Here is a 12,377-nt window from a genome sequence, read left to right as displayed (position 1 = left end):
GTTTTGAGATTAGAATCCCTACCTAGCTATCATTACACACAACAGCTCACAGTATTTATTACATGCACCACTCTGTTTATCTGATGGCACACTGTCAGCCAGCACCCTTAAGGTGGATGACATCAGCAGGCCTTGTAATGGTGGCCAATGTTAAGGTGGATGACATTCATAGGCATTGCAGAGGAAGGAATTTAGAGGCCAGCAGCCAGTCACAGGGCCATAAAATGCATACCATTGCATGGAGACAGCCCATATGAGCATGTCCATAGTGCTGTGAAGAGATATATTGATATACACACACAGAGTTGGAGGATGTAAGAGTAGAATTGTACCTAACTACTATTACACACTACAGCTCACAGAACCTATCACCCTTGCCACATATTATGTCTGTTGTATATGTTGATGCAAGCACAGTACTTGTGGAGAACACAAAGTGGCCTTGTTTTAGACAGCATGCATGGCCTGCAGAGTGATACTGCTTGGCACTTTTATTGTATCTAGTATCCTAGGGGTGGGATACCTGGTAATATGCCTCCTATGTGTGTACACTTACCATTCTGGCCATATGTGACTGTTTGCCATTTGATAGGTGGACATGTGGTCAGGGACAATATAGCTTATCCATGGACTGTGTTGTACCCATCGTACATTACATAACCTGCGTTCCTATGTCTGTCTGCAGGTTGACAGCCTTTAGACTCAGGGGTCTGTGGGTGAGTGGATTATGTACTGTTGGGCCTTGATCTGGTGCCATCGGACAGCTGTTGTGATGTGTATGTGCAGATAACTCCAGCATTCAGGGGTAAGTGGGAACATTCATACATACTCCCATATCTATATCAATGTGTATAACAGGGTTGACTCCTTAAAAGTAGTTGTGTGTGTCAGTAATGTAATGTGTTCTATAGAAGTATGCAGGGAGTCTATGAATCATTCTACTTTATATAGCTATATATACATCTTGTTAATATATATATAAATATATATATATATATATATATATATATATATATATATATATATATATGCACCATACTGACAGAGACACTAATCAAACATAAGGGGGCTAGGGAGAGACAGATATGTATACGTAGCTGTCTGTCTGTACAGACATATTTCCACATAGCAGGTCTTTGGGTGGTAGAGGCAACAGACTTGGGCTCAAGTTAGCTAAGTGTAGGAGCATGCCCAATGTGATTGTCGGTACTTACTCCAGGCCAGTGCTACCTGTACTCCAGTCCGGGATTATTGTGTGCTGCAGGCCATTGGCTGCTGCACCTGTTACCACAGTACTGCAGTTGCCTGATGTCCAAGGCATTCCCCGGCTGTCTGCTGACCTTAATATGTGACTCAAACTTCAGAACTGTAGAGAGCTTCACAGACTGTCCAAACTCTTGCTGCATATCTTTGTCCCATTTCACATGAGTATTGTTGTTTTCTGGCAAATTAGCTGCAAATCAGTAAAGATTGAAATAAATTAATACTGACAGATATTTGAGTTTCAGACTCCATGCACAGCAAGAGAGTCATGCAAATGCAGGACCTGTTATTCTATCCACATTCTACAGTTGTGGGAGCAATCATTTTAAACCTGTCTCAGTTTGTGGGCCTTGGTCCCCTATTTATTCACTTTATTTGGCCAGATTTCCTGCTGTAAGAGATTTAGAGATATAATGTGACTGGAGTACATGGTGAAACACCACACACAGGGTGACAGTCTGCATACCTATCCCTGTACATGTTTTTGCCGAATGTCTAGCATTTCTCCCCATATCTCTGCTGTGTTCCTCATACATTTGTGGTTTCCTGGTGCTATACTGCACGTCGGTCGCTGACTTGTTGTACCTACTGACACATTAAACTAATGGCTTTTACATCCTACAGCTATTCTGACCTGTTGCAGCCTGCTGTTAAACTAGCCACCTGCTAGGTTACTCAGAGTGTGTATAATGTCTGTCTGTAAGTATGGCCCATTGTGTCCCCATTCACTCTGGCTTTCTCCAGCTTTCTTGCAGTAACAGATTGAAGGGTTATGACAGTCTGTAGGACTACCTCCATATGAATATCTGACATGCAAAAGATGTTGGATGCCAGATTCGAACCATCAGCACCATCACACATGTTACTGTCCCTGGCCTACTGAGCCACACAGGCCACCAGAGAGGTTTCTTCCCTCACACTATCAACAAGGTAGGGGAATTTTCTGGTCTACTGGTATATCATTGCAGACTTACTGTTACAGTAGTTGTATGGAAACACTTATGTGTTTGGGGTGGGAGGTGACCAGCCTATACACTGCTGGCATAGACACTCGTGAGACTGTACTGTGAACCCACTATTTGGTATCTCCCTGGACTTCTTTCATGGAGTTTCCAGCCATGTGGCCTAGTGGCTGCTATGGGGCACATCCTAGTGAACAGAGTACCTGTTGTCCCAAGTGGCTGTTAGATCTGTACAAGTAGCCCAGTATCTCACTATAGATCTCTGCAAGTAGCCCAGTAGCAAGCCTTTCTGTGTTGGAGGAAAGCCTTCTAGCTTATCAGTGGGAGTGGTAAGCACTAGGTAACCTGTCTACCATATAAGGAGTGGTTCTGGCCCAGAAATTGTAGTTATGGGCCGTTTGGGCAATCTCTTCCATTTATCTCAACTTTCTGATTTGAAAGCCTGCATTTGCACTTGTTTCTGTCCTGTAACTCGTCTAGTGCAGATACAGATTCTTAGTTTTAGCACTTAAATTTGCTTATTCATATTCAGCACTTGTTCAGAACTTGTAAGCACTAAATAAGCTACTAATTACTATAGCACTCAACCTTCCTCATTATCTAGAGGAAAACGGTTTTTGTACTTACTTTTCTCACTTGCTTAGAGAAAAACAACTCTTGTACTCACTTTCTTCACTTATCTAGAGGAAAATAGTTTTTTATTCAGGCATGTCCAAGGGTCAGCTCCCAGTGTTCTCTCCTGCCTATCTGATGAATCTGGGCATCTTGAGGCAATATAGAAATTGCCTCATGTACACAGACAACCCTCTCCTCCTACCACCCAACACTACAACCTGTGAGAGATGCACTTATCTAGCCAAACTGGAGGTAAAGCTCTCTCCAACCAAGGCTGAACTTGACAGTCATGAGGAGAAGTTAAACATTTGCACCACACCACACTCATCACATAGTCTCACTAAATCTACACCACCAAAATCCACACATAGTAGCACAAAAACATTTGCAGAGGCTCTCAATAATAATCTGTCTAAGCAACAGAGACCTCCAAAGCAGAAACGCAAGCAACCTCCATCCCCCAACACAACCCAAATGACACATAGCCTACAGACTCAGTGTGCCACTCAACCACAGCCAATAAGGCAAAACAACGTACCCAACACACTAGTCATAGGTGACGCTATAGTCAGGCACACTGATATCCCACTCACTAGGCTAAACAAGGAGAAGGTTAATGTCAGCTGCCTGTCGGGTGCCAGGATCCGCCACATAACCCACGCACTCAGGTCACTCCACAACAAGTACAAATATGACTCTTTCATTGTCCATGTTGGTGTGAATGACCCGAGACGTGCCTCCCTGGACTACATGAAAAGAGACATGGAAGAGCTCTCCGATCTTGTAGCCTAGGCAGGTATGACCCTAGCCCTGAGTAGCATTCTGCCATCGCCCAGAATGATACCGCAGTACAAGGACAAAATGATTGACTTCAACAATTGGCTAAGCTTCTGGTGTCATTCTAAGGGGATCCAGTATCTGTCTACTTAGGATGACATGGTTGACAGACCACGATGCTTTGCCACAGATGGCCTGCACCTGTCGCCCCTGGGATTCTGGATACTGGCTAAGGCTCTTGCTGCCCCTATAGTGCCTTTTTAAGGCAAGGTTCAAATAACAAATAGACCACCATAACAGGAACAGGCAAGCAAAAACTGAGGGTAATGCTAGCAAAAACTGAGGGTAATGCTACTCAATGCTAGAAGTCTAAATCTCAAAATGCACTCATTCGAGGCACTCCTTAAAATGGAGAACATTGATATCTGTGCAGTGACTGAGACCTGGTTCAAGGCTCCAGAGAGCACTCCTGCACTACCAGGCTATAACTCATACCACACTTTTCGGCCATGTAACCTGGACCAAAACACCAAAGGCGGAGGTGTGCCCATATTCATTAAGGATATTCACACCTCCAGGCTAGTTGCTCAGCATAATGCATCCGAGGTTATCCAAGTGCAACTAACTCTGGGCAAAACTGCAATCCAAATTGTAGCTTGCTATAGATCCCCCACCATGCCCCAGGATTCCCACTCCTCTTTTCTTGATGTACTGGAAAATATTAGGGTTCAACCAAACACCCTAATAATGGGCGACTTCAACTACCCCACCATTAACTGGGAAAACTACTCGTGTACCAACTCTTTAGCTCAATGCTTTCTGGAATTCATAAACTCCAATGCCGTGGATCAACTTATCCACACCCCCACCAAGGGCAACAATATCCTAGACCTAGTCATTACCAATATGAGTGACCGGTGTTCCACACCTGAAGTCAACTCCTCGTTGGTCCGATCTGAACATAAGCTAATCACCCTTGATATCCACATCCCACCCCCACCGCCCATTAAGGAAACCATGGTAAAAAATTTCTCTAAAGCCAACTTCATGCTTCTTAAAACAGAAGTGGTGAACTTCATGACACCCATGCAGATGGACAATACAGTTACAACTGCTGAATCCTACACAAATGCATTCTATAAGCACTTACACTAGTGCATGGATTGTGCTATCCCAAACAGAACCAAGATGCTATCCTCCAAAAAAAGGAAGCCAATCTGGTGGTCCCCTGCCATAAACAAACTGTACAACAGCAGGAAGAAACTGTTGCAAAAGAGAGTAAAATCCCATGAGTGGAGGAGCTCCCTAGTCAGCCTCAGTAAGAAGCTGAGATCCCTTATAAGATCCTCCAAAGCTAGCAATGAAAACAAAATTGCCACTAATTCTAAGGGCAGCCACAAAGCATTCTATAGCTATGTCAAGAATCTCGATGGCAACACCCAGATCTGCTCTGAGTTACAGCACAAAGGCACGGAAATTATAGAACCAACTGATATTGCCAACATCCTGGCAGATATGTTCAGTGCTAACTTTACCCCCCCTTCACCCCCTAAAGAGCCCATATCTATACAGGAAGAATGCAGAGTCCCTGTAATCACAACTATGCGGGTAAAAGCTGCACTCTCTAAAGCCAAAAACACAGCATCCATGGGACCGGACAACATCCAAGGCTCCGTTTTACATGAACTTCAGAATGAACTGGCTCCCCACTTACGCACCATGTTCAATAATAGCCTCACATCAGGCTTTGTGCCCACTGAATGGCACACAGCAACAGTTATCCCACTCCACAAAGTGGGAGCCACCACTGATCCCGGGATCTATCGACCTATTAGCCTGACAAGCCTGGTCTGCAAGGCCATGGAACGTATCATCATGGAATTCATAAACAAAGACATTGGTAACCTCCAATCTCTATATCCCACCCAGTTCGGGTTTTTGAAAGGCAGATCATGCCTTCTGACCCTGATCGACTTCTTTGAAGCAGTCACCAAAGCTGTAGATGAGGGTAAGGTGGTTCACACAGCCTATCTTGACCTCACCAAGGCTTTTGACACCATCTCCCATTCTGGAATTATAGCTAAACTCACTAAACTAGGTATAAATCCCTATGTCACAAGATGGGTTGCCAACTGGCTCACTGACAGAACCCACACTGTAAAAGTTGCAGACTCCAAATCTGACCTCAAAGCAGTGACAAGTGCAGTACCACAGGGTTCCGTCCTGGGACCTCTCCTATTTGGTATCTACTTCTCTGAAGTACAGGCTAACACAGAAGGCCTCTGGCTAATGAAGTTCACAGATGACTGCAAACTAGGAGCCTTAGTCAAGTCCCCAAATGATGTGGACATCCTACAGAAGGGACTCGCTGAGACAGATACCTGGTGTCAGAGCCATGGCCTCAAGCTCAATGCCAAAAAGTGCAGTGTCATCCCCTTTGGTAAAAACTCTGTACCCATGAACTACCACATAGGCAGCAATCTACTTAACACTGAATGTGTGATAAGAGACCTTGGGACCCAGGTGGACAGTAGTCTCACCTTTGATAGTCACATCTCCACAGTAGTCAGGAAGTCCTTCTACGTGGCACACCTCATCATAAAAGGGCTCTCATCCAGGAAAAAAGAGGTCATTGTACCCCTCTACTCGACACTCATTAGACCCATTATAGAGTACAATGCCCCTTTTGGAATGTACCTCACAAGACATCGGCAGCAGCTGGAAAGGGCACAGAAGTACTTCACAAAGAGGATTACTGGCCTTAAACAAATGCCCTACACTGACCGCCTCAAAAAACTCCAGCTTTACTCAATAGCATATCACCTACTCTGAGGTGATCTCTGCCTAACATATAAAGCTATGTCAAACCCAGAGCTGTTGGACATGCTACACCTAAAGAAATCCCAATTCCTCCGAGCTACACGCTCTAGGGACATAAACCTTGTCACCACAATAAACAGGACATGCTGGAGGGATAGATTCCTGTCCCAGAGACTTCCCATACTCTGGAACCGGCTACCCATCTATGTCAAGCAAAGTTCTTCATTAGCACTCTTCAAGAAAAATCTTGATGAGTGGATGGGAAATAGGAAATACACCCCAGGGATCACTTCTGTGCCTCTGCTCGACAGTGGCACAGGAAAATAACTTTCTTGGGTGGCATAAGTCAGGGAACCTTGTTGGCTAGGCTTTCATAGGCCCTTGGGCCGATAGCCTAGTACCTACCTATGAACCTATGAACCTATATATAGCCCACTATATTCCCTTGCATACATGCCGCAGGTCGATACATATGCTACCATGTTGTAGTACATCTTACAAGTGATGTACAGTAGAGTGAGTTATCTTGTGACTGCAGCAGTTGACAGACCTGTAGTTTGGGGCTGACTCTGATGCAGGCAGTCCACAGCCAATACATGGTGAAGTACAGGTTGTGTGGCCTGGCTGACATCATTTTTACTGATATGTATGTGAGTTGGAGTACGGTATTAGTCCCTAGGGCCCTAGGTTGTCAGCGCATGTGCTATGTGTTGTCTCTTGGCAAAGGCCATGGCACATTGGGCATGCCTATGTCTGCCTACAGGGACAGCCACAGGGGGTTCCTACTCTGAGTCCCCTGTGAGTGCAGCTGTGGTGACCTAGGCACTGGTGGTGGGCTGTGCATTCCTTTCCTTTGCTGATCCTGCTGCAGCTGTTTCCACAGGATCATATTGTGTAGCATGGCACACATTGTGAACATCTGTGCACAAGTGGCTGAAGAGTACTGTAAGGCTCCACCAGATATATCAAGGCACCGGAAGCGTGACTTCAACAGTTCAAACATGCACTCTATGATGTTCCTGGTTTGTACGTGTGATTCATGGCATTTTTCAGTGGGTGGGTGTGCATTTCTGATGGATGTCATTATCCATGGTTCCAGTGCATAGCCAGCATCCCCAAGTAAATGTCCATATGGGATGTCCCCCCTAGCAAACATCTGGTACAGCTGTGATACATGCCAGATATGGGAGCCATGATAACTGCCAGGGCTGCCAGTACACACATTCATGATAATGCTCTGGGCATTGCACACAGCCTGGCAGTTGATAGAGTGGTATCCCTTGTGGTTGATGTAGATTCTACCCTCTTCACCGGGTGGTGCCTTGATGTGTACATGAGTGCAATCTATGGCTCCCAGTACCTCAAGGTAGTGTGCTACATGGTAGATGAGTTGCATACTGCTGGCCCTCACCTCAAGGGTGTGAGAAAGATAAATGTGCTCACTGGCATGGGGTAGCATGGCATCCAGGAACTGGTATAGTACCCTGGATGTTGATGCCTGCGAGACGCCCATCATGTCCCCAGTTGGTCTTTGGAAAGCACCTGTAGCTAGTATCCTAACAGCTACACATACCTTTGTTTCCACTGGGATGGGTTCCCCCTGTTGGCTCTGGGTCTGAGTTGAGGGGGGCAGAGCTCACTGATTTGTTGTAGTATGTCCCTGTCCACCCTGTAGTGCTCTACAATTTCCAGCTCAAGTAGCTCCTGGTGGGTTACCCTGGGCCTGAGCACTCTTCTCCTTCTCTGCCTAGGCCTATTGTCAGCAGCAACAGCATTGACTTCAGCATCTACCACATGCATTTGTAGCAGACCTGCAGCAGCCCCTAGCATCTAGCACATACAGATGTGACAGACCTGCGGTAGCACCTAGCATTCTGTAGGTTTAAATTCTCAAGTCTGCACTCCAATGGCAGACACTATGGGGGAAAAAATCGGATTGTAGGGTGTGTGCATACTTTGTAGTGCTCTGCTGTAGGTGTACTATGTGTGATTGGCTAGGGTCCCAGTAACTTTGCCAGATGGTACTTTAGTCAACATCTGTTTGATTGGCACAATTTGGTTCACTAAACAGATAGTCAACAAGCATGTGAGATTCACATTCCCATGGTAAAGGAATATTCCCTTTTTTTCCAGGGGATTGTGCAATCTCAAGATTAGAATATATGGTTAGCAGGGAGCAGGTTGGTTTGCCTCCCCTGCAAAAAAATATGCTCTCTTTGTGTGTTTTTTTTTTTTTGTTAAAGTTTTGCATGTGCCAAGATTACTTTTAGATGTATGCTTAGTAGCATATCAACATGCATAATGTCTATCAATTTATTTAGACATCATGAAAACTGGTATTCAATCAATTTAAGTATATATATATATATATATATATATATATATATATATATAGAGAGAGAGAGAGAGATGAAGATTTTTGCATTATAGGGCAATCAGAGCAGCCTGCAAAACTTGCTTGGTATATTGCAGACTGGGGGAGAAGATTAATATGATACATCTGTCCTGAAATGGATGACAAAGGGACATATGCTTTGAAACATTGTTTTAATTTCCTTTGGAATGCATACTTATTGAAATGTTAGGCATACATGCCACATGTTTAATCATACTCGTAGTTCAGTTTTAGGAACATATGTCAGATAGTGAATTATTTATGTTCCAAGAAGTGTAGAAGCACACTCAGCACAGTTTTCTGATGAGTAACAGGGCACAAGGAAACATGGCCTTGTGTTGCACTAACTCACATAGGACTCAGAAAAGTTAATGTTGTTAATTGTCTTAATTTTAAATGTAAAAAGTATATTGTTCACACTGATGAGGAATGCAGTCGGAGTTATTCAAATTCACATCCCCTAATAGCCAACTTGACAAGTTCCTATGTTGTACTGAAACTTGCTCTGATACTGTTCACTGCAGTATACCCAGTTCTAAAATTATATTGGTAGAAAAAAAATATACACTGTAGAATATGAATGGTCAAAGCATGTGTTCAAGGAGATTGAGGATGTGAAAACCTGTATGTATTGGTTTGAACTTTGTACTACGAACTGTTGAGTAAACTGTGAATAGTGGAAAAGTACTGAAAAACAAGAGCCTGTTTGAAAGCAGGAAATGTGCCTTATATGGAAGTATATCCGATTTTCTCTCTTTGCCTAGAGATGTAGTAATGTGAACTGCTTTAAGCCTACGGGTAAACCACTGATTGGTTAATTGTCTTTTGTACTATTTTAATTGGTCTAGTTTATATTTTTGTACTGTCAGCAATATCACCAGCATATAAGCTTATGCATTCTTTTGTTCAGGGAGTCTCCCTGGTAATTTCCAGTAGGCTCCCACACGTGTGTAATAAATACCACTGAAAGAGAGGAAGAAGTGTCTTGTCTTCATTTAAGGTAAAATGCAAACACAACAATTGGTGCCGTTTACTTGGATCTGAATTGACAATGGCTGCGATAGTTGGGGATTGAACGAAGTACTCCTAGTAAAAGGGCCCATGACAGAATTTTCTGTTCTGACAGTGTTTCTTTCATCTCCTGTACTTATCTGCTTCACAAATTTGGTATTGATAATTCTATAGAAATGTAATAATTCCTCTCATTCAGTTGTTTTGAGGTATGTGGCATGCATTTTTTTTTCTTTTCCCTCTGCTGTTGATTGTGCAGTATGAGAGTGGGTTAAAATGAAACACTGGCGACATAAGAGTGAAAGGAGATACGAGAGTGGGGAAAACAACATTTACAAAATGTCATAGCTACCTCTGTAAAATACAGAATAGCTTATCGAGTGAAAATGGGAGCAAGTGAGGGAACCATAAAAGAGCCAGAAGGAGGTACACCAGCTGGTTATATGTATTTCCGTGTGTCCCGGGACAGCTGTATGTTTATAAGTCAGTGGGTCACCCTCACTGAGAACGATGGTAAACTCTTCTTTCCAGAGAATGGCAGTTTTAATAAAAATATTTTGCTTAATCTCCAAGGGAAATTAAAGAAAAAAGGGAGAAGAATACCAGGGTTGTGTTGGGCAGCATTTATTGATTGGATGACAGAGGCAAAAGAAAGAGAAAAGGATTCGGTTATTAGTAGTTTAAGGGATAATCAGCAGAAATTAAAAGAGCAACTGAAAGAATTACAACAAACTGCTAGTAATTTAGATATAGTAAACGGTAAATGTTTGAAGGACCCACCCTTTAAGGGGCTTTATCCTGTGAAGGAATTAGCTAAATTACAGATCATTGAATCGCCGGAAGATGATAATGCTTGGCTCCCGCCACCACTAAATGCACCACCAGTTTGCACCCCCACAGTATCAGCCCCCCCTCACTCAACAAGGAGCAGAAGGACAGCAGCCAGATTCCACCACTAAAGACCCCACCCCTAAAGAAAGAGAACGAGCAGCGGACAGTCACTCTAGTGACTCGGATCCAGACACAAGCGATAGAAAAAAGGGACCAAAGACTCATTGTAAGACTCATAAAGAAGCAAAAGCTGTAATGTATTTTAAAGCTAAACCCTACTATAAAGGTAAAAGAAAATGACATTTACACCAACAAAGGAATTTTTGTCAGTTCCCCGCTATAATTGACAGTGGGGATGGGTATTTTGGACCAGATAAATTTAATCCAGATTCAGGGTTGGAGTCATCAGATGATGACAGATTGTTACCTTTGAGGGAGATACCTAACCCAGCTCATGCTAGAAGTGCACAGGAACCACCGACCATTGTAGTACCTAGGGTGTGGTCCGCAGTTGATTTTCAAGCCCTTACTAAATCGTTACTGCCCATTCGTACTAATCCAGCTAAGTTCCAGCGTGTACTGGCAGGACATATTTGTTTACAAAATCCTACAATAGAAGAAGTTAAGGCAGTTCTTCAGTACACCATACCGGCTGATCTGATGAAATAGATTTGGGACCATACTAATGTCCCTACTCCAATTCCAAAACATGATGCACACGGAGATAATGGGTTTGAAGCGGTTAGACAGCATATAGTAGATGCTATCACAATAATAGTTCCACCCACTCCCAACTGGTCCAAAATCAAATCAGTTCTTCAAAAAGAAGACGAACCTGTGGATGAGTATTTAAATCATCTCACTGAAGCCTTTGAGGCTTATTCTGGGTATACTGAATGGGTCTATATCATAACAGCGAAGTTCTCTAACATCGAATGTTATTATATTGAACCCTAAATACCGAAGTGTGAAAACATCGAACAGTCAGAATAACAAATTTTTTCCCAGGGAAAAAATTTGCTATTCCAAGAAACATACACACAGCACAAACACACACAAAAACCAGCCATCCACACACATACACTTAAAATCCTACACCTAAACTAAACTTTACATACAGTACTAGCTATCCACTTAACTTAACCCAACCCTAACCCTAAGGTCCGTCACTATCGCACACTCACCTCACCCGCGCCCTAACCCTAACTCACCTAACCCACCCCCTAACCCTAACCTACACACAATCGCACACTTACCTGACCTGCACCCTAACCGTAACTCACCTAACCTGCCCTTAACCCCAACCTACACACAATCGCACACTTACCTGAACCCACACCCTAACACTAACGTCCACACAACCGCACACTTACCTGACCCGCCCCCTAACCCTAACCTACACACAATCACACACTTACCTGAACCCGACCCGTAACACTCCATCATATCGAACGCTGAAAACAGTGAAGCCACAGCAACGGCCCATCGAATTCTTTCCCTGGGAAAGAATTCGGTGTCTTGCACCTTCGCTGTTTTCAACATTCGACATTACAGGTTCGATATTATAACATTCGATGTTAGAGAACTTCGATGTTATAATATAGACCCACCCCAAACCCACCAAAGGGCCGGCACAAAGTGGATTGTCGGCTGCTTTCGTAGATGGGTTACACCCACAAGTACGGGATAAGCTAAAAGAAGTG

This window comes from Protopterus annectens, chromosome 6.part0 (genome assembly GCF_019279795.1).
Source record: "Protopterus annectens isolate FY-2018-M chromosome 6.part0, PAN1.0, whole genome shotgun sequence".
Taxonomy (NCBI): domain Eukaryota; kingdom Metazoa; phylum Chordata; order Ceratodontiformes; family Protopteridae; genus Protopterus; species Protopterus annectens.
Note: the sequence above shows the minus strand (reverse complement) of the source record.